General features: G+C 41.1%; 1 long non-coding RNA gene across 1 annotated transcript; it reads left to right on the top strand.

The window, feature by feature from the left end:
- Positions 1-4,290: 4,290 nt before the first annotated feature.
- Positions 4,291-19,958, top strand: LOC148222711 (uncharacterized). The gene is made up of 3 exons (XR_015805620.1): positions 4,291-4,537; positions 17,988-18,074; positions 19,528-19,958. It is a non-coding gene; the product is annotated as an uncharacterized LOC148222711 (long non-coding RNA).
- The last annotated feature ends 1,774 nt before the right edge of the window (positions 19,959-21,732 follow it).

The following is a 21,732-nucleotide window of genomic DNA, read 5'->3' as shown; positions in this document are numbered from 1 at the left end:
ACCTGCCCTGCCCAAGGAGGAAGATGAAAAATCTGAGCCACAGGTAGGAAATAGGCTGGGGAAAAAAAGGGGAAGAAAATTTTAGCTTTATATCAGGGAGAAAAAAAAATTCTGCCTTGACAGAAATTTATTGGGCAGTGGGACAGCTCTGGAAAGGAAGTGAGATCAACCTTCTGCTTTGGGAAACTAAAAACTGCACTGAGTAATCCTACAGCAAATTATTACAGTGATTTACCAGTAATTGAAAGGGTAAAATAGGATTTAATAGAATGTGAGAGTTTCACTCCTTTCAGGGTACAGGGAAAGGAGGATTCCCAAGCTGGAAAGTCCTGAGCCCACCAGGCTGCAGGGAGGTTACAGAACCTCATGGAATTGTGGTGAACGTGGAGAATGGCTCTGGTCACAGCACTGGGTCCATCCAGAGGTAAAACACAAGAGTTGTGACTCACTATGACAAGAGGTGACAGAATTTAAATTGGAATCTTTCTAAGAATTATTTTTTTAGTCATGAGAGTGGTCAGATATGAGATGATGCTGTGGGCTCACCCCCTTACCAGGGGTTAGGATATCCAGAGGGGCTGGAACACGTTGGTTTGGCAATGCTGGTGGAATAAGCTAAATTGTTTTATTGGGCCTGATGTCTGAAGGCAATCAGAGAGAAAAAGGAACCAAACCCATCCCTCTGGCTCGCTGCCAAACAACCTGAACGCTGCCAGAGCGGGATAATAACACCAATTGGCTCATTGTCTTTTTTCAAAAGCCATTTCCATTCATTCTGTTCCCTAATTGTTCCCCGAGCCATTCCCACCGCTGTGTTTGGGCTGCGCAGCTGAATCCTGTGCTGCTCCTGCTTGCAGGAATTCCTGCTTGGAATCTCAGCCTGGAGCACCTGGGAGCCCTGGAAAAGCAGAGCAGCAGGGGCAGGGCTTTGCTAACGAGGGGAAACCACTGGGAATTATGAAAGGGAGGACACAAAGCCATGACTGGAGGTGATGCTCAAACAGGGATGGGATCCAAGGAGCACAGGATGGGGGTGAGGAACAAAACTCCTCTTTCCTCTCATAAAAGTTACTTTGGAGCTGCTGCTGCTGTTTCAGAGGATGCCAAAACCCTCAGCTCATCATCTTTTGCCTGAATCACAACTAATAGGAGCAGCTGAATGTGCGATGAAGGGATTCTGATTAGACCCCTCTCACTTTTGGAGACTGAGTAGTTATTTTTACAGCCTTTCCAACCTGAGATTCGATTTCACTTCCTGTGCTTTGCAGGAATCAATAGTTATTCTTTAGATGTGTGTAGATGGTTATTCTTTAGATGTTGAGTAGAAAATAATTGTCTGGGTGTTGTTTGAAATTGCTGGGTGTGTGTGAAATGATCAGGAATGACCTTTGGAGAGTCGGGTCAGGAAGGTTTGAATCACCCACTCGGAATCACCACCCTCTGTGCGACCTTCAGACATAAACAAGGTTTACCTTACACCTTAAATATTTACAGGAAAGACCAAACCATCTCTAATGTCTTAACCTAACAGGTTTTGACACAGTGAAATTAAAGCTGGCTGTGAAATCAAACGGTGCTTAAACCCCCACCAAACCCTCTATTAAATGTTACTGGACCCAGAATGGATTTTTTGGTCAAATTTGGCTCCAGGATTGGTAAATGCTACTAATAACTTACAGATAAATTAATCTGAATCTGCTGCTTTTCACAGAATTTTGTGGTGCTCGACTATTCCTGCATTGCTCTGATGCCTATGCTCCCCTCCAGTCTGCAAATCACCATTTATAAAATTTGGGATATGGAATGACTCAGTTCATTATTAAAGGATACTGAACCTCAGAGAATACAGATAATTACTTTTGCATACTATTAAAAGTGTTCGTAAAAATTGACATTATTTTAAGGCTCGACAAGAGGTACACGACTAAAATAGCATTAAAATTTTATTTTTTCCCCCCTCTCTGCAAATCCAATGACATTTAAAATATGACATTTGGAAGGCAGAACCTCTAATATCCAATAATGCCAGCGTGTGTGGCCGTATTTCTTTGCTGGCTGCAGACAAATGCTTGTCAATGTCACCTTCAGCACCTGCCATCACTTATTAGCAGCTCTGAAATCCAGCTTGGGAAAGTTTTGGAGCATTTTATAGCCACCAGGAAAGTCAATTAATTAGGCTGCGCCGCCACACGAGCGCTGCAATTATTTCGCCTTTCCCTTTGATTTTTTTTTTTTTTTTTCTGTTGACCAGAAATTTTCAGGCAAATCTTGGAGGCCAATTAAGAAGTTGTGGGATTGCACACAAGCGCAGGTCCCGTTGCTGTGGACTTCAGGCTCAGGATTTGCTGTGTGTGACTTTGATTTGTTCATCTGCTTTGTTTTTTGCTCTCACTGCTGCCATCTGCGTTGCTCTTCAAGGAAATCCCTTCTTTTGAGAGCTCTTCCTTGCAAATTTACCACACAAAGTTGGAGACACAAAGAGTAATTTTGGGAAGTGAGTGGACTGAGAATCAAACCTTGCTGAGTTCTTCGTTTAAAATTACTTCTCCGAAATATCCAGCTGTAAAAATTGAGATTTCACTGTATTTAGCCTTCTTTACCTCCTTTCATCAGATCTCTGCAATCATGGATGTGGCACTTTCTGATATGGATTAGTGGGTAGGGTCATCTTTGGCCAAAGGTTGGACTTTGATGATCTTGGAGGTCTTTTCCGACCTTAACAATTCCAAGATTCTCTAATCACACCTCAGACCAAACTCTAAGATTCTAATTAGCATCCCACGACACAGATTATTCAAACAAGATTAATTTTAACTTGTTCCAGGAATGGAACTCCTAAAGGACACCTAAATAATAATGAATATTTTTCAATACCCACAGCAAAGACTGTGCAGATATTGCTGCATGGCAGGAAATATTCCAACCTCTTGGAGTTTTTGTTTTCACCAATGTGTCTGACAGAGTTAAGTGCATATGGTTCAGAGAGGGAATTCTTGAGAGACAAGTGAAAGATAAAAATTTCTGGGTTTGGATTTCCACTGAATAGCAAATGAATTTGGGGACTGGATAAGATGGGGCAGGGAACTGGTCTCCATCTGCACTGTCTGACCCAAATTAGATGAGGAATCAGTGGGCTGTCAGGAGTGAATCACACTGGATGTACCTAATAATAAACTGAGTCCTGACAGGCAGAGGGGGAGAGGGTTTTGATGCCTTTTTCCAGGGCTACCTAAAAACAGAGGCCAGACAGAGTTAGGGGAATAAAAAGCAGTTCTATTTATTGAATTATTCAGGTACATTTAGGGCAGACCAAGCCCAAAATGGAGCACGGGTCACAGGTTTTCTCACTTTTATCAGTTTGCTCCATTTGCACATTGGGGGTTCATGTCCCAATTCCAGCTCCAGGTAATGAAGTCATTTAACCCAAGTTTGCTGCCCCCAATCACTTTTGTTTCCATCTCTGGGGCCTGGGGCAGTGAGGGGTCCTTGATTGCCAGCCTGGAGAGAAATTGTTGTGTGTGCCCAAAATGGGAGAGCAGCAGCTGACACTGGATGGAGTTTAGAGTTACACACTAAAGACCTGCAGGGTTACAAATACATGGAAATATAACAGCTAAAATCCTAAAGCATCAATTTCAGATCTGAAATGCTGAAAGGACACGGGAGAGGAGGGAGATCATCACATGGACACTGTTTTGAAATCAGCCAGGATTGCCATTCCTGGTAAAGGACTGCCCAGATTTTCCACTTTGTGTGGCCGAATGCTGCTTATCTTTGATTTGATTTGTGGTTGTGTTCATTCTCCAGTCCAGGTTTTAAGGACATTCCAGGCAGTGTCTGAGGCATCTCCAGCTGAGCACTCCCCCCAGCAGCAGTGGGATCCATTCAGGAGCTCCAGGGATAAATCCTATGCAAGAAACACCACTGCTCCTGTGAGATGACAGCTTCCACTCCATGGATTTACCACATTCCCCCTCCTCTGTGCCTGCTCCATCCCTCTGGATCCAGCAGCACCACACGCTCTGGTCTGCTTTGCCAAGTGTTCAATTACTGTTAAACCACCTCTCTAAAGACTTGAGTTATTTAAAAATTCCCCTCAGATGGGGTCCTATCCATCAAATCCTCTGCTGTTCCCATTCTCTGTATCCCCTGCCACACAAATCCAATCGGAACAGGCTGCTGCAAAGCTCCCAGGGAGGAATTCCTAGTCGGGAATTATTTTAATGCTGTTGTCAATAGGTGGCAATAATCTCCTTCCCTGCAGCTCCTTAATACACGTTTACACTTCTCCACCGCCCCGGCTGGAAATTTTCTCTCAGTGTCCCCAGTCATTTATATCAGCGAAGTTCTGCATTTCCCCCGTTATAATTTTTCATGTCCCCCCAGGCCAGCGGCGGGGGAGGCATGGGGTGACATTCCTTTATCAAAGCCGACGCTCCGCCTTGCTCCCGGTGAGTTTTCATCCGCCGCAAAAGCCATCAGCGCTCCCTGTGCCCTGCCATCAGCTGATGTGCTCCGGATATCTGCGGGAAATCAGGTTTGTAGAGCGGCCAGGGAGCCCCCAGGAAGGGAATGTGAGGCTCCAGGGTTGTTGGGGTATCCAGAGCACGGCCAGGGACACCCAGGATTTGCTCTCCTCTCGCTGATTTATCCAGGGTGAATCCCAAGCTGTTACAAACACGCGCTTTGCTCCTGCTTTATCAGAGAAAGGGGGTGATGACATCCAGGCTCCTTTGAAATTTGTCACCTCTGAAGTTCAGGGAGTGATTTGTTGAATGTGTTGAAAGCCCCTCACACCAAATAGGAGCCTGGAAATCATTCAGGCAAATCTCAGAATGAACCAGGGTGGCCACTGCCAAGTGCTTTTTGCACTGGTTAATCTGCTTTTCCTCACGCTGGGTTTTTTTAATCTCTTAAAAGATGAGAACACGATTTTCCTGCCATTTTTGTCCTGTTTCATCTTGACAGCTGTGGCTGTGCAATATTAGCAGTTACTCATGAAACACTTCCCCACGCAGGGTTTGGGAGCATTTTAATGTCACACTCACAAAGGTTCAGCTGTTAAAATTGGTACACAACAGTCCCTAATATTTTCCTGAAGGTTTTTTTTTTTATGTGATAAACCAGGATGTTGCTCACATTCCACAAGAATATGTATTTATATTATAGAATTATGGAATCATTAAGATTGGAAACTCATCAAGAGTTGAGAGCATATATAGGTAAATATAAATAATGTAAGCATAACTATAAATATAAATACAGAGAGAATAAAGTTACATTGAGATTTGGGATCCTGAAATTTGGGCATGGGGACCAAGGCCAAGGCACCATTAAAACATGCACATCACACTGTCTGCAGTTCTCATATTTTTATTAATTTTACTTTATTTCCATCCCAGCCCCTCTCCACCCTCACAGGGAGGAAATTCCTTCCTCACATCCAACCTAATTACTTCCAATTCAGCTCATTCATCATTATCAATCATTTTTCCAATATCCAGCCTGAACAATTTTATTTTTCCCCACGCCAGGCACCCACCACTGGTCCTGCTGGAGGTGACCTGGACCAGATGTCCCCAACCAACCCAAGGGCTCATAGTTAATATTTTAACAAAGCAAATGCAGGGGCTCCATCCCTGAGGACTGGAAATGGTTGGAGGAGGGAAAACACTCAGGGGGAAGGAGCTGCTGGGGTTTAGAAAAGCAGAAAGAGCAGCAGGACCAGAGTTTGAAGGTTTCTTTGTCCCAAAGGAAAGAAAATGCTTCCTGCTAGGAGTGAGGAATCCAAGTGTTTATCTTCTCTTCTTCAGCCCATCCAACTGCTGGAACCAAGGAAAGAAATCTCCTGCCCACTGTCCAACAGGTAGGGCTTGTCCCAAGGATGCTCTTTAGTTCTATACAGCTTACATTGGAAAATATTAGAGAACAGAAGAAAAATGTTCTTCTTTTCCCTTTCATCTAAAGGGGGTATAAACAACTCCCTGAATTTGGGGTTTTGGTTTTTTTTCTTTAGCCATTCCACATCTTTGACTTCTTAAAACTCTTGCTTTTATGATGTATGTCTGTTGGAAAACCAGTGTTAGAAATCTGATTTAACACATCAGTTGTTGTCTTCTAAGCCTTTTTTTTTCCCCAGTCTTTGAAAAATCTAATCCGCCCTCTTTTTTTTTTTTTTTTTTTTTTTTGTTTCTTTTGACATATTTAATTCGTCCTCTTCTCTTGTCAAGCCTGCCAATATTTAATTCTCCGAGTCTTAAATAATTTCAGGGTGCAACTTTTGCCTCTAAGTAAACAAGAGCAGAACAAGCTCCCGGAATGAGGCAGGCAGAGGCAATGAGTAATTCCCAGACAAAGCACACGCGATACATTTGATTCCTGAAGAATTTTCTCCAGCAATAAAATGCTCCTTTCTTTATTGCCAAGGACCCAAAAGTGTTGCTTAGAGGTTGCACAGCTCTCAAGGCTCGGGGTTCATCCTTTCCAGTGGTCTGGTTTGTGTTATTGATACCCAAAGATTTTCCTGAATTGGTCAGACCTATTTAAAAACCACATCTGTGTACAGACATCACTTGTATAACTATGCTTAAGCCAACCAGGAGCTTTAAAAATTTATTTATTTTCCCCAGGAGGCATTAATATAGCTTTCTTTATATTTTTCTGCTCGGTGAAGGAGAATTTAAAAACCACGCAATTTCACCAACTAACCAAAAAATGCAGGGGTTTTCTCTACTTTGAACTGTTAAAGGAAAATATTGGCTAAACAAAACACTGCCTCTTATCACCTTGTTTCTTAGGAATACACGGCCTTCAGCAGAACAGAGCTGAGTTAAATTAATTCTCCTCCAAACCTGGAGCTGGGCTGTGGATGTGCTGCTCTCCAGGAATTCCCGGGGGCCAGGGAATGAGCAATGAGAGCAGGAATCCGAACAAGGAGCAGGAATTCAGGCACTGCCCATCCCAGGACATCATCACCCTCTTCATTCCCAAGTGGAGATGGAGCTTTAAACTGAAATCTTTTGTTTAACTATTTAAATGCTTCTTTCAGGCAGCTTTTTTCTTTCCCGGCCCACTATTACCTGTGTTTTATAGGGAATGTGTATTTTGATCGATGGTAACTGCAGGCCTCATACCTCAAAATATTCCTCAAATGTCGGAACTTCTCGAGCATTAGTACTACATTGTTCCATGTAACTTAAATTTAAATATTGATTATGCAGCTATTGGAGCACCAAAACCCATAAAATCTGGATATAGGGTGAGTGCATTCACCACTAGAGAGTAAGAATAAGGGGATTGGAAGGCAGAGCTTTTAAAAACCTATACAAATCAAATATTACACTCATTTAATCCTCATATTTAGCCAAATATTCTGCACCAGGGACTCCCAGCCCGGTGCTGAAGTGTTCTGATAAACAAGTGTGACGCTACTGAGGGTGATGTTGGTGTGTAACAGAGTTTATTTCCCATTTAAAAATGTCTTTCCCAAGATGTGCTGTCGGGCTCGGGCTCGGTGGAGCTGAAATGATGCACACCACGAGCAGCTGCATGAGAGAACTGGGGGGAAAAACATCCCACCTTCCCTGGGGGTTTGGAATGCAATTTCTGACTCTTGTGTCTCACAAAGAAAACCCTGCTGTGTGAAATCACGAAGGGTCATCTCTTTTCTTCCAGGCCAGCAGCTCCCAGTGCCTGAATAATCTCTTGGGCAGTACAAGTTCCCTTGGACTGCTGTTTATCCCTTTGGGATTTTCCCTTCTGGACACCGAAGCAGGGTGTAACTCTGTTAATTTTCCTTAATTGGCTCGTTAAATTGAGGGTGGATCCCAGGTCTGAAGCTGTCAGCACAGACAGGTCTTGGTGTCTCCATCCTTTAATTGTATTTGCTTATCCCAGATAAATCCATAAAGATGATCCCGGTGTCTTTACAAGCCTGGATTTTGGAGTCTGCCACGGCCAGCTGCAATCTTTAGGTCTTTATTATTCCACAGACACATCTGGGTGGACAGAACAGACACTCTGTACATGTTTCACTTCGTGTTTTACAAGGTGCAGCCAATTATTCACTGCAGGAACCACCGGGACTCGCTGGAGAGGAGAAAATGAAATATAGACTTTGCAACCAGCCTGGCATTGCTTGTTCCCTGTGCCTTGGCCACGTTTTTATTGGGAATAGACAGCCCTAACCACGCTGTTTGGGTATTTCAAACCAGGAATTGAGATTAATTTAAGTTTAAAATAAATAAATAGGAATACCTTTAGGCAGGGACACCTTCCACTGTCCCAGTTTGCTCCAACTTTTCCCTAAATATTCTCAGGGATGGGGCAGCCACAGCTTCTCAGGGAAGGCTGCCAGGGAAGAGAGCAGGTTGGGCAATTAAGAGAAGGAATAGACCCCACAAAATAATTAATAGTGCAGAGAAGCTTTATCAGCTGCTCCTGCTGATGCCTTTGGATGGGAACATGGAATTTAATGGGAAGGTGACATGGAATGAGCTGCAAGTTATCCCACACAAGGTGCAATGAACACCTGGGAGCTTCTCACTGCTAGGTAACTTTAAAACCAAGTGCTCAGAAGGATAAAAAAAGGAGATTTTATGATATTCATGGTAATAATGAGACGATCAGGATTTATTACTGAGAATCACAATGCCGAGGAGAAATCATCCTGTTTTTAGGATTTAAACTGCCAGGATCACCAAACATGAACTGACAGCAGTTGGTAGGAACCGCCCTGAGGGCAGGGTTTGCACCATTAATTTAAAAAAGGTTTTTTTACACCCTCTTTGAAAATTCTTATTCCTCCACGTGTCAGCACTGCCCCAGGTAGGGTTTGAGATTGAGACACACCAGAATTTTTAAATCCCTTGCAGCTTTTAAGGGCAAAGAGTTGTTTTGGGCACAGGTTTGGAAGTGTTTACAGCACTGGCAAAGTTTTTGGGACTCTCTTGAATGTGCAGTAAAATTGAAGGGCAACCTTTTAAGGATGGAAAATCTTTTTGGGGAGGTTTGGGTTTTTCTACAAAAGTTATTGGGCTCACTCTTGGCATGGAAATGTGGGAATGTGTCTGAGCACTTTGATAACTGCCAGAGTTTCACGCCATTTTGGAGGTTTTTTTTGTTGTGGATCATGATTATCTATCAAAAAGCCTTCATAATTATAATTATATCTTAGCATTATTATATCTATTAAAATCAAGAATAAGTAAAATCACAGTGTAATCTTAGGGAAAAAAAAAAGTGGAATTTTTACCTTGTGAATCACTACCAGGACTGGAAAAATGGGAGAAATATCCCAGAAAGCAAAGATTTTATAGGGAACTGATAGAAGCATGACCCTCCAAGTCCAGTTATTTTTTTTACAGTTCTAATTCCAGGATTCTGAGGCAGAGCAATAACAAAATGCCAGCTAAGATGCAGAGTTAATTAGTGAACAGGGAGTATTTGCTTTTAGTCCTATTTTTTGCCAATTGAAACACACAGTCTTAAGTAATGAACAAATAATCTTCTCTTCAATGACTTAGCTCTGTTTATTTCCTTCAATATCACATTGTCTTGGGAGGCAATTGATGAAGTTGGGGAGAAACTGCAGCCTGGTGTGAAATGATATTTGTACCCCAACCACAGCTGACAGATTTCTGCTGGGCACATCCTAAATTCCCTGCTTCCTTTAATCCACTCCTTTCATTATTCCTTGCCTATTGCTTTTTGCAAGGAAAACTAATTTCCAAATAGAGAATTGCTAGAATGGCAAGATCGAGGTTTGAAGCACTAAACACTGAATTATGGTTGGCATTCACTTGTTGAGCTTTCTCTGGCCTGATTTAGCTGGCAGCAGATTCCAACAGAGTTAAGAAGGACAATTGGTAAAAAAAATAAAATTATAAACTGTGAGAGGCTAAACTGAACACCAATTTAGCTCAATAAAGCTCTTTATGGATAAATAACAGCAAAGAGCCACTGATTCTTGCTCTGGGCTATTATTGACTTGGAGAGAAGTCTCCCATATATCAATCAATAGGGAGGTTTGGCTGGCAGAGTTTTACTACAAAGGGAAATGGACTGAAAAAGTGACCTGAAAAAAAGAGGAGCTGGAGTGAAGTGTCTCAACGTTTTCATAAAGTTGTGTTTCAATGAGAGACTGCAGCTGCAATTAAAATGAAAGTTTTCTTCAGACTTGAGACAAAAAAAGGCAAATATTTGGGTGTTATTTGGAGAGTGCAGCTCGGTTGTGCTGCTGCTCCTGGGGCAGAGCAAATTAAGAGAGATCCCATTAAATTAAGAGAGATCCCCCTGTAAATGGGGAAGATTTCCCTGGCAGTGGATGGGACAGTGGAAGGTGTCCCTGCCCATGGCACTGGTGGGGCTTTAAGGTCCCTTCCAACCCAAACCATTCTTTGAGGGATAAAAAGCACTTATTGAAGTTTCCAGGATGAGAATGAGAACTTGAAAGCAGGTGAATTGCAGGATAACTCCAATTATCCTGGAGGTGGAAAGGGAAGCAGGAGCAATGCTGGATGATTTCCAAGCCCTGACTGAGCAGTGTGTGCTGACAACTCTTTGTTATAGAACATGAAAATGAGTTTATTTTAATCAATGCTGGAGAGGCTGAGAATTCCTGGAAATCCATGCAGTGATTCCCACACCTTCCTTGTCCCTCAGTCTCCTGCCCAGTTGGAATCTGATGATTTCCAGAGCCCCTGGACTCAATAAATCCCTTGTTCCTCTCACTGGAGGGAGGATGGCTCTGCCAAGGTTTGGCTCAGAGCTCCTCATTCCACAAGGAACAAAAATCCTCCTCTTTCCCTTCCATCAGCAAGAAGGTGGCACCAACCCAGTCGGTTCTGGTTCTTCTTGAACAAAAGTTTAATTCCGAGCATTTCAGTTTCTAACAGGAGTTCTGGGCTCTGTTTATTTTCATTTTAGCACAGCAAACTCTCCTCTGTGAGAGAGCTCCAAAGGGCTTGGTCAGAAAACTTTGCTGATATTAAACACCTTTGAGTAAAGAGAGCAGAAACAATTAGAAATGTCAGCTTTAAAGTTTCCTGCTTAATAGAGAGAGTAAATCAGTCCAGCAGAGGAGAATGATCCAGGAAAACACCAAGATCCAGCTGCTGCAGAGGGTCAGGGCAGCTGGAAAAGGTATTAGAAAAGGTATTAGAAATTTACCTTTTAGAAAAGATATTAGAAATTGCTTTTGGGCTTCCTGACATTCTTGGCAATTTCAGGTCATCCAGAAATGTTGAAAAGGAGTTTTTTTAAAGCTAAACCAGCTGCATGTAACTATGTAAAAAATGAGCCTGGAGTGTTTTTTAAAGGGTTGAAGATTGCCTGATTCAAGGTGATGTTAAATTCTCTTTGTTTTCGTGTCATGCAGTAGCTCACTTATTAAAATACGGGCTGGTTTATTGAGAATTACCTTCAATACAGAAAAAAAAATCTTTTTTTTTTTTCTCTCCAAGTGCTCCTTTTGCAAGGGTCTTGTCTCCTCTGCCACCTCTGCTGGTTTTGGGAGCTCAGGTGAAGAAGGCTCAGCCCGAGCCATGAACTCCTGTGCAAGTCAGACCTTTGCAGTGCCCAAAGAACACACCACGGGGGAGAAAACTGGGAGAGGGCTCGTGTCAGATCCCTGAGGCTGCTGATAGATGTGGAAATGCTGGAAATGTCTGCTCCTGTCCGTGCATGAGGAGGGCAAGGGAGGTTTTTCTCCTTGCATTGATCCCACAGCTGGGAGTCAGCAGGAAAATAATAAACATCTCCTCTGCCAGTGTCTGCTATAGGTCAGGCCAGGCTTCAGTCCCAAACAGAGCAGCAGAATATTTATGGACACTCGTGGAAAGAATGGATAATTATTTCTCAGTGCTGCTGTAGTATTTATAAGCCCTTCTCCAGGAAATGTGGTGAAAATGGAGAAAAATGTTACTGCAAAGCAGCTGTGAAATCCCATTTGCAGTTGTAGCTGCTCAGAATTTTTGCCAGACGATTCTGTTCAGGAGTAGCCTCTTCTGTACCCTGAGTGCTGACCTTTCTCTTCAGCATGAGCTTTACAGTGCTCATTTCCCTGCCAAGCTAGTAAGGAAATAGATACCAAAAAACCCCTGCTTGTAAATTCCTGGTTTATCCTCTGTCCTCAGAAATGACATTTCATCACCCACATTAGGGGAAATATCTTAATTTGTAACACGTTTGAGGATAGAATTGTGCTTTTTCCCCAGATGTGTTGGTACAGACAGGCTCAAGATGAGGAAATAAAAATAAATCTGGTGTTGATTTGTGTTTGTGCCGGGTCCACTAAGAAGAGTTTTCCATCTAAGGGGCACTAAAGTGTTCCTATTGACCTCTGGAATTTGCTGCCAAGGCACTAATGAAGCATCTGAGAGGGTGGAAATTCAGGTTTTGAATGCCTGAAGGGTATCACAGCTTTGGGGGAGTCATCTCTGAGCTGTGCCCTGATTTCCACGCAGAGCCAGACATTTCTTTCCTCCCACTCCACATTCCACTGGAATGCCAGACTCTGTGGAATCCTTTCCAAGCAGTTCCATCATTATCCCAGTGATCAGGGCAAAGGTGAGCAAGGTGATTCTGGTAGCCAAGGGAGGTGGTGGTGGCAGCTCTGCTCCCAAATGGAGATTATCCATCACAATTTAATCATTATGGACTTGCAGGAAAATCCTTGGCCTGCAAATATTTGCTGCTTTTCCTGCAAAACACTGGAGATCGCCAGCACTTCAGAATTGGAAATAATTAATTTTTTGTGTGTTTTTTTTGTTGTTGCTGTTGTTTGTTTGTCTGTTTGTTTGTTTTTGTTTAGGATTGCAGAAGTGTTTGGGTTATTTGCCTCCCCAGGGAATTTTTAATAGGAGTGTTTCCTTGCTAGGGTCAGATAAAGACATAGGAAAATGTCCTTTATTTTACAAAGTCCTTTGGAATCAGAGGAGTCTAAGTGAGCAGAAGGTGAATTTTAAGGGAGATAGGAAATGTTTAAGCAAACTGAGAGCTATTTTCACTGTAAATTGCTGGTGGCTCCCACAGAAAACAGGGACATCATCTGTTCATGCATTAACAGACCTCTGCTGATGGGGAACAGTCCAAGGTATGGGGTGACAGCTCCATGGCCAGGCTGGAAAATCCCTGCTTTACCCCTGGGCTGAGCTGGGAATTGCATCTTGGAGCACTCAGAAAGACAAGAAAATCCTAATCCTAATCCAGCTCAGACCAACCTCCAGCCCCAAATCCTTCTGTCTCCACCCCAGCAGTGTCAAGAGAGCAGGAGGTGGAAGGGAACAAAGTCTGGATGCTCAGGATCCAGTGGGATCCAGCAGCACTGGTTTTACTGGGATTTTTCTAACAGGAGTGTCTGAGGATTCTCTTCACATCTGGCCTTCTGGAACCTGCAGAGCTCAGCAAATCCCAGTTTAAATTGTGAATTTCCAGTTGGAAATGCCTGGGGACACAGGCTGGTTACAGTAGGGACTTTACTAATGGCTAATTAATTGTATAAACACATTAACTGCTGATAGGCAGAGGGAGAGAGTGGCTGGAATGAATAACAATTAAAGGTAAATTATCAGCCACAGCTCTGAGCAAACCCAAATTGAGAAACACTGATTTAATCTCTGCTGAGAGGCACCTGGGCACAGCCTGCCCTGCAAAACTGCTGGGGAAACTTCTGTGCTGCCAAATTAAGGAACAATTCCAAGTTGGGTTTTGTCCTTTTTTTCTTCTTTTTCTCTAATCCTTGTTTTCAAACTAAAACAAACCCCCCACCACTATCAGTTACCTTGCCACAGGAAGGTGCTTTGTGATTATCACACATCCCTCATGTTTATTTAGCTCAATAAACAACACAAAGGCAGCTTGTAGGAAATGAATCCTCCCTGCATTATCTTGTTATCTGTATTTCCTCTGGAAGAAAGAGTGCTGGAATTATTGTGTTTGCATTTTGAATTATAATATAAATCAGCTTGCAAGAGGAAAATAATTGGCTTTGCCACAAACCAGATTCAACCTTTCCAGGTTCTGTGTTTAGGCTGCAGGATTCAGGAAGAATACTGAATTTCCTTGGTGTTAAAAGCTGACTTTATGGGCAGATGGGATATTCAGTTAGCTGGGAATTTATCGGCTCCTTCAAGAATAAAATCAGATCTTGAAGAATAGAGTAGTAAAAATGTCCATGTGAAGTTTCCCCTGCTGAAACAAGGCATTGCTGGCGCATTTTTTTTTAATTTGTCTCATTCCTAAGCAAAACACCGAAGTCCTCTCAGCAGCAAAGCCACCAGGAGTGGCAGTGGTGGAGAGAAATCTTCACACACAGCAGGACGAGCGCTTGGTCCTTTTAGAAGTGCCTCGATTCCCTCAAAACTTGAAACTCTTTGGAGAAGAAAGTGATGGGCAAAGCTTGAAAAGCTCCCATCCCTGGCTGGGGGCTGTGCTGCTCTCAGGAGTGTGCAGGAGATGAGCTGAGAGCTGGAGCTTGGATGTTTCCAGGCTTGATTTGGGAGGGTTTCTTAGTTTCTCAGGGAGGTGGGCTAAGACAAACGGTTTCTGTAGGAAAAATACTCATTTAAGGTTTTATTTCTGAAGCAGAAGAACTTCCTGTGGCTTTCTGAGATTTTTCATTGGAGCACCAACTCTCTTTTTATTATTGAACTCGAGGGGGTGAAGAATTTTGGGTTCTGTCTTCTTCAGCCTTTTCCTTGCTAGGGAAGCTGAAATCACATTCCAAGCCCTTTTCCCAAGTCCCTCTCCAGCTCTCTTGGAGCCCTTTTAGGCACTGGAAGGGGCTCTAAAATATCTCCTTGGAACCTTCTCTTCTCCAGGAAAACATCCCCAGCTCTCCCAGAGCAGAGTAGAACAGAAACTGAACCAGCTCCTCAAGACTCAGCACTCGTTAATTAGAAGATGAAGTAAATAATTGCTGCACCGTGAAGGTTTGGATGCAGATAAACGTGTAAAAGTGCCAAGAATAAACTAATTGAAACAGAATTACATCAAACATTTGCCTCATATCAAGTGGGCTCAGTGTTTGTTTTGTGAGCCCTGGCAGAGGGGATGTTTAATATCTGAGCAATTGCTTGCAGGGAAACACTGGGACCAATAAAGAATCTGAGCCTCCAAGTGCCTTAGCACTTCAAAATGTCATTAAAAGTCACTCCATGAGCTAAGGACTAAATATATATTCTGTGTCTCCACGCCAGCCTGCTGTGGGATGTGCATGGAGCTTTTAGAATATCCTACACCTCAAATCAGGGGGGCAGTGCTGGTTTGCACCAGAGGAATTGGGGAATATCCCGAGCTGGAGGGGACCCACAGTATTTCCTAATATTCCTAAATATCAGCTTCATCAAGGACACCAAGAAATCAAAGCATGGAGGGGCTTTGTTAATGAAATGAGATTTTTAAGCGGGGTGCAGTGAGAGCAGCTCCCAAAGCCTGGATCAGCTGCAGGAAATGTTCCAATGGAATATTTCCCATGGAATCCCCATCTCCTCCAGGCCATTCTCACAGGCTCTCCTGAAGTGAACACACTCAGTGCAATTATCACCTCCCCAAGATCAATTAGTGCAAGCCCAGATAATTAATTAGCCCACACTTCCCTCCACCAGGGCCACAGAAACCATTCCATTCACTTAGAGCCAGACTGCTCAGGGAATATTCCCATTTCTAGGAAAACCAAGTTGGGTTTGGCAGTTGTGGGGATTTCACCAGGGGAAAAAGAAAGAAAGAAAGAAGGAAGGAAGGAAGGAAGGAAGGAAGGAAGGAAAAGAAAGAAAGAAAGAAAGAAAGAAAGAAAGAAAGAAAGAAAGAAAGAAAGAAAGAAAGAAAGAAAGAAAGAGAAAGAGCTGCTGTTGGAATATGAAATTGCATTAAGCTGTGATTAAAAATTAATCTGACTTCTAATTGGAAATAGTCAGAAATGAATGGTGAAATCCTTACAGGAATACATTAAAAGGTTACCACTGTCAGTTTTTCATGGATTAAGTTTCATTATCAGGTAAGGCCATAAAACCAACTGGCTTTCAAGAGGTATTTCCACCTTCCAGGATTTTTCCCACCTTGTTTCTTCCATCAGCTTTACTGTTGATGGCTTCACCTGAATTTGTATTTGCAGAAATCTTTGAAGCTCCATTTCCCCCCGTCCTTTTTCCAGTCCTTTTCCTTGCTTGCTTTCCTGGACTTTTCCCCTCATTTTCCTTTTTGCTCATTTTCCTCCCTAAATTTTCAGTTCCTTGGATGCCATTTTTTAGACACTTGTTCTGATTTTTCTAGGCCTTTATTTAAGGTCTCTCATACCCTTTACTGTAGCCAAGTCTTTCGATTTTAGATTTTATTTTATTTTATTTTATCTGACCAAACACTAAACTTAAATCATACTAAAATTTATTTAAATCTCTTCTTTCATCTTTGTCTACTCTTGATGTTTTGAAGATTAGGTGACAGTTCTTCCAATTTGATAAATAATATACTTTTAAATATGCATTTTTAAATATATATGAAACATTTCATCAGAGGCAGATTTTTATTGCATTGTTCACTTAATCCCTGTTATTGATATGTCCTCCTAGATATGTTGAAAAATATTAATTTTTACAGCTGTTCCTCAATGTCTTGGTGACTCTTTAGTTTCTGTGTTAATGCAGAAACCAAGTCATTCTTCTCGTCTTCTTTTAGTTCATTTTAAATTTATTTTTAAGCATATTTATTAAACATTTAAGAAACATAAGGAAAGCCCTTGAAATAAATAGCTGAGCCTCAACACAATATTTTTTTATTATTAATAAGATACACAAAATGCAGAGATTTGCTGCGCTATGAATCTTGAAAAGTGCTTATAAACATAATATTTATTTCCAGATTTCTCCTGAATCAGTGTTTTATGGCAATTAAATGTGAGTAATGGCGATTTGCTAAGTTATCTTTCAAATTTTGAATCACCTAAACCTAAATTTCAGTTATTAATGTTCTTTTCTCATGAGCTGTTCCCAATCCCTGTGTTATCCCAAATTCCTGCTGGTGCTTTGGAAAGGCCCCCTCAGCTGGGAACAGCGCTGTCAGAAATGAAATTAAAATAGAATTCTTTCACTTTTAAGGTGTCTAATAATTTGAATTGAGGTGTTTTCCCTTCAGGCAGTTTGGAAATCTCCTTTTTTTTTTTTTTCCTCCACCATCACCCTCTGCTTTGGAAAAGTGAGGTTGGGATAGAAAATTAATTGGGGATATTTTGTTCCTGCCAATGGCAGGGGGTGGAACTGGCTGCTCCTTCCAACCCAAACCATTCTGTGATTCTGTAATTCTATTTAATTCAAAATTCTCTTCAAAAATAGGTGGGAAAGCATCTTATCCTTAGAGGGAGAAAAAATACTGAAAATCAAACCAACTGGGAAAAAAAATATCAGCAAAAGACATTACAGAGATATGGGACCACATTTAGAATAATCCAGAAAAGGCATCTTTGAACTCACACTCTCCTGTCTCAAACCAACAGGAAAACCTCTCCAGCTCTCAGGTCTGGTGCTTGCAGAGAATCCATTTTTTTTCGGTGAAATATTGACCTTTTCCAGTGCAAATCATTGCCTTATCTCATGAAACTTGTTCGTTTTGGGAGCAAATATTGATAATAATTAACATAAGCTGATAATAAATGATCAGCAATTGATAAACTATTACCACTTAAGGGAGGAGCAAAAAAACCCCACACTGTCCTAATGATTTTTTTTCCTGATAATGCAAGAAAATACATTTTAAAATCATTGTTAATGACCTGGAAAGTACTTCTTTTATTAGAGTTATAAATTATAAGCATGGTCTGAAGACAGATACTAAATTATGGACCTGCATCTTTAACCAATACTACATTCCCATGCTCTAGAAACATTTTTCATATCACTTTCCATAGATAAATGTGTTACAGGAGCCGAAGTTAAATCTCATTTAGGATCTTTTGCTCGGAGACAAAAGAAATTCTGATTTTTTTTTTTTTTTTTCAGTGAGAATCGAAATTCACTCGTTGTATTTACCGCAGTGTTTGCTCATCAATCTGCATCAATCAAGGAGGTTGAGCCTCTCGAGCAGAGGTGAAAAACAATTGTATAATAGCACGGTAAAAGAGATGTTTAAAGGGTTTTTTTCTTTTTTTTTTTTTTTTGGTCAGTATCATGTGGGGCTGAATTTATTCCGAGCAGAATTGGAGCTGTTTATTGCTACCATCAACACCCCCCTCCTTTTCATCAGCTTTGCAGAGGTCTCTGCTTTTCTTTTTCCTGTTCTCTTTTCAAGGTGAAAAATGCTTCATTTTCTGCCTCTTTCTTCTGCGTGATTTTGGGAGCAAATAATCATTACCGTAAGCTGCTAACAAATGTTCAGCAATTGATAAACCATTGCCACGTTAGGGAGGAACAAAAAACCCCACACCCTTCCCATGTGTTTTTTTTTTTTTTTTTCTTTTCTGATAATACAAGAAAACACATTTTAAAGTTCTTTAAATTCTTCAGCGTGGTTGTGTCAGGTTGCAGGGGCTGTGCATCCCAAGGAGTTCTTTTCATCCCAAACCCAGCCTGGCTGAGGGAAGATTTCATTTTTTTCAATTTTTTTTTTTTTTTTCATTTTCATTGTTTGCTGAGGCTCCTGCTCCGTTTTTTTTTTTTTTTGGCCTCCTTCAAGGTCTAATTCATTGCAAGTCAAACGTTGCTCTTTGAAGTTGTCATTTTAATGAGTGCTGCGAGTTTCATGTTGTTGCAGTCAGGATCTGTTTATAAAAAAAAAAATCCCCACGAAACATCTTAAATTCAGTCTCAGTTATTGAACCGTGGCTAAAATCATCATCGTGCAGCATTCGGGGTCATGCTGAAGGTTCTTCTGAGCTCTGAGGGAAATTTCTGACCCAAAAAACCAGAACACATCGGATTTTTATTTCTTACATTTGCACTGTAATAAAATTCGGTGACAAATGAGGAGAGGACAGATCTGTAAATGAATAAATGTGAGAGCTCAGAGAGCACTGGGGCAGAATTTGTCTCATTTCATATTTCCATTTTTTCACTTTTGCAGTTCCATGGGCCTTCTGTCAGATCCTGATGATTGTCCAGGAGATTTAAACCTTGATTTTCATTCAAATCTACCAAGTTTTTATGTTTCTTTAACCCTCTCCCAAAATCTTGATCTTGCTGCTAGTGAAGCAATGACTGACGGTGCCTTTAATTAATTTTCAATCTCCAACCCTCAGACTGAAAAAAATATCATTCTGTTAGATGACTTTTCTAATGAACATATCTAGTTGTGTGTCAGTAAATATCTATTTTCACTTGTGTGCTGAATAATCACTGCTGGAGAGGAATCAAAGTGATGTCCCTCCAAATAACACAAATCAAACCCACAACGTGTTGAATTTCTACCAACAAGCTGCTCCTGTGTCTCCTGAAATATCTCCCATCCTATAAATCAAATATTAGCACAACACCAAGTTGTGGCAGCCCCAGCAACTCCTTAGGATGGAACAAAAAGCAAATTTTTTTTTTTTTTTTTTTGCAGATGCTCCGAATTTGTGTGAGACAAATTTGTGGCTGGGATGATTCAAAGAGAAACAAACACTGAGGAGGGAGCAAAATCTAAATGTTAAAGTGCTTTGATATTAATAATTCTTTGTTTTAAGGAGTTGGCCAACCATGTGCAGACACACACACACAAAGAAAAAGGATTTTCTGTAATTATTTCTGTATCCTGCCTATATTTTGGATACTCTGTGGTCACCTGATTTTTATCAAGGAACAGTTTGTACCCTAAGCAGTGCTTATCTTAAAAAAAGCAGTGCATAAATCCCCACTCCATGCCATCCTTTATGACCCTGTGCTAATAAAAGCAATCCCCAACTCCTCAGTGTCGCTGTAAACGTTTTCAAACAAAACGATGTTTATCCCAATTTTTTCCTGCTGTCACAAACTGTGACTGTGCAGAACCCGTGACAGAGCTCTGAGAATCGCTGCAGATGTGAAACCTCGGTTCCTGTGGCCCCACATTTGGGCTTTTGGCTCATTGAGCTGAGCCCTGGTGCCCTTTTGCTGGCAGAGCCTCGTGTTTGGGCAAAATTCACCGATTTTTTTCCCTTTTTTTTTTCCCCATATCATTACTGACAATAAGAGATAATTTATCTCTCTGGAGGAATATATAACAGCAGTTGTGTCAGTGATATTATAGAAGTGATTTTTTTTTTTCCCCCCTTTTGGGGTTGAGGGAAGGCAAAACTCTCAGAACAAAAACCCTGGAGATTAATTTATAATTTGTGGGCTGAAGAATGAGGATTTGAGTCACAGCTGACCACACATCTTTAGAATCAGAGAATCATTAAGGCTGGAAAAGATTTTCAAGATCATTAAGCCCAACCTTTGTATTTTTAGTTAACAAGGTGAATTCTGGCTAAAAGGTGCTAGAGATCCATTAAAAAAAAATCCATTTTTTGCTATTGTTAGATGTAATTACATTCCTTTACTGTATATAATTGTCCTTTGAGCACATATTTTTATTAGCAGAGAAACACCAGTAGTAGCCCAAAATATGAAATATTTCATATAAAATATGAAAACCTCATGGCCTTAATGGAAGAAATTGAAATATAGGTTGATATAACACAGAACTTTGGGTTTACAATGATGAATATCAATTTTTGTTCTAGAACTCTGTGTTTGGCATAGAAAAGATAAAAAAAAAAAAGAGAAATCCACATTTTGCTTAGAAAGGATAAAAAAAACCATGGAAAAGGGTGCCTGTGCTGGAGATTCAGATTGTACATGCAATGCATTTAAGGAGTTGCTGACTCCAGACTTAAATTGTTAATTTATTCCACGTTATCTTTTAAAACTCATGCATAGCAAAGATATTTCTCTCTAGTTTATTACAGAGCAGGTACTTGAGGTCATGAATCTCCTCTGCTTTAGTTACAAGGTACAGGAATTCTTGATCATAACCTTCAAATCTGATTTTTTTTTTCACTTTCTCCTTCTGTCTTCCCTGTTTCCCCCCACAACAGAATTGCTGTTTTCTCAGTATTCTCTCATCTCAAATGTCACTGTAAATCAGCCCTGCAGCAGTCTCCATTCCTCTTTCCTCTGGCTCCTTCTACAAAGCACTTATTAAATATAACAATAACAATAAATTATCTCCACCCCTCTGTTTAAATCACAAACACTTCCTTTGGTGAGGTTTTGGCAGCAAACCCTGCAGCCTCTTCTGTCCTGCTCTCCAAAATTTCACTGCTGGCTCCCCTCTCCCATCTCCTTTCCCACCACTCCATCCCTGCTCCACTCTCTCCCTACCACTCCTTTTCCTTCTTCACAATATTCACCCCTGAGTATTTATTTCAGTGTGCCTTCTACAGGAAAAAAAAAATCCTCTTAAAATTCAGATATTCCATCTTCAAATTGCTCTGCTCTTGAAAAATCTTCTGGTGACGTCAAGGAAAAATATTTGTGCAGGCTGGAATATGGGAAAAGTTTCTCTCTTGTTAGTTGCTGTTGTAAGTTCTGAGTAACTGTGATTAAATTTTAAGAACGATAAATTGGATCAGCTCAAGGATTTTTTGTTATTTCAACAAAGCCAAAACCTGAAGAAGTGACAGCAACCCAGGCTAACAAATAAAAACAATGGCTTTAATTAGAATAATTCATTAGAAGCAGAAACCCAATGTGCATTTTGTATGAAGACAGGAACAAATTCCAAAGCGCTGCTGTTCGCATTCTGAGC

Source organism: Sturnus vulgaris, chromosome 10 (assembly GCF_052056855.1).
Source record: "Sturnus vulgaris isolate bStuVul1 chromosome 10, bStuVul1.hap1, whole genome shotgun sequence".
NCBI classification, from domain to species: Eukaryota; Metazoa; Chordata; class Aves; order Passeriformes; family Sturnidae; genus Sturnus; species Sturnus vulgaris.
This window is presented reverse-complemented; position numbering and strand designations above follow the sequence as displayed.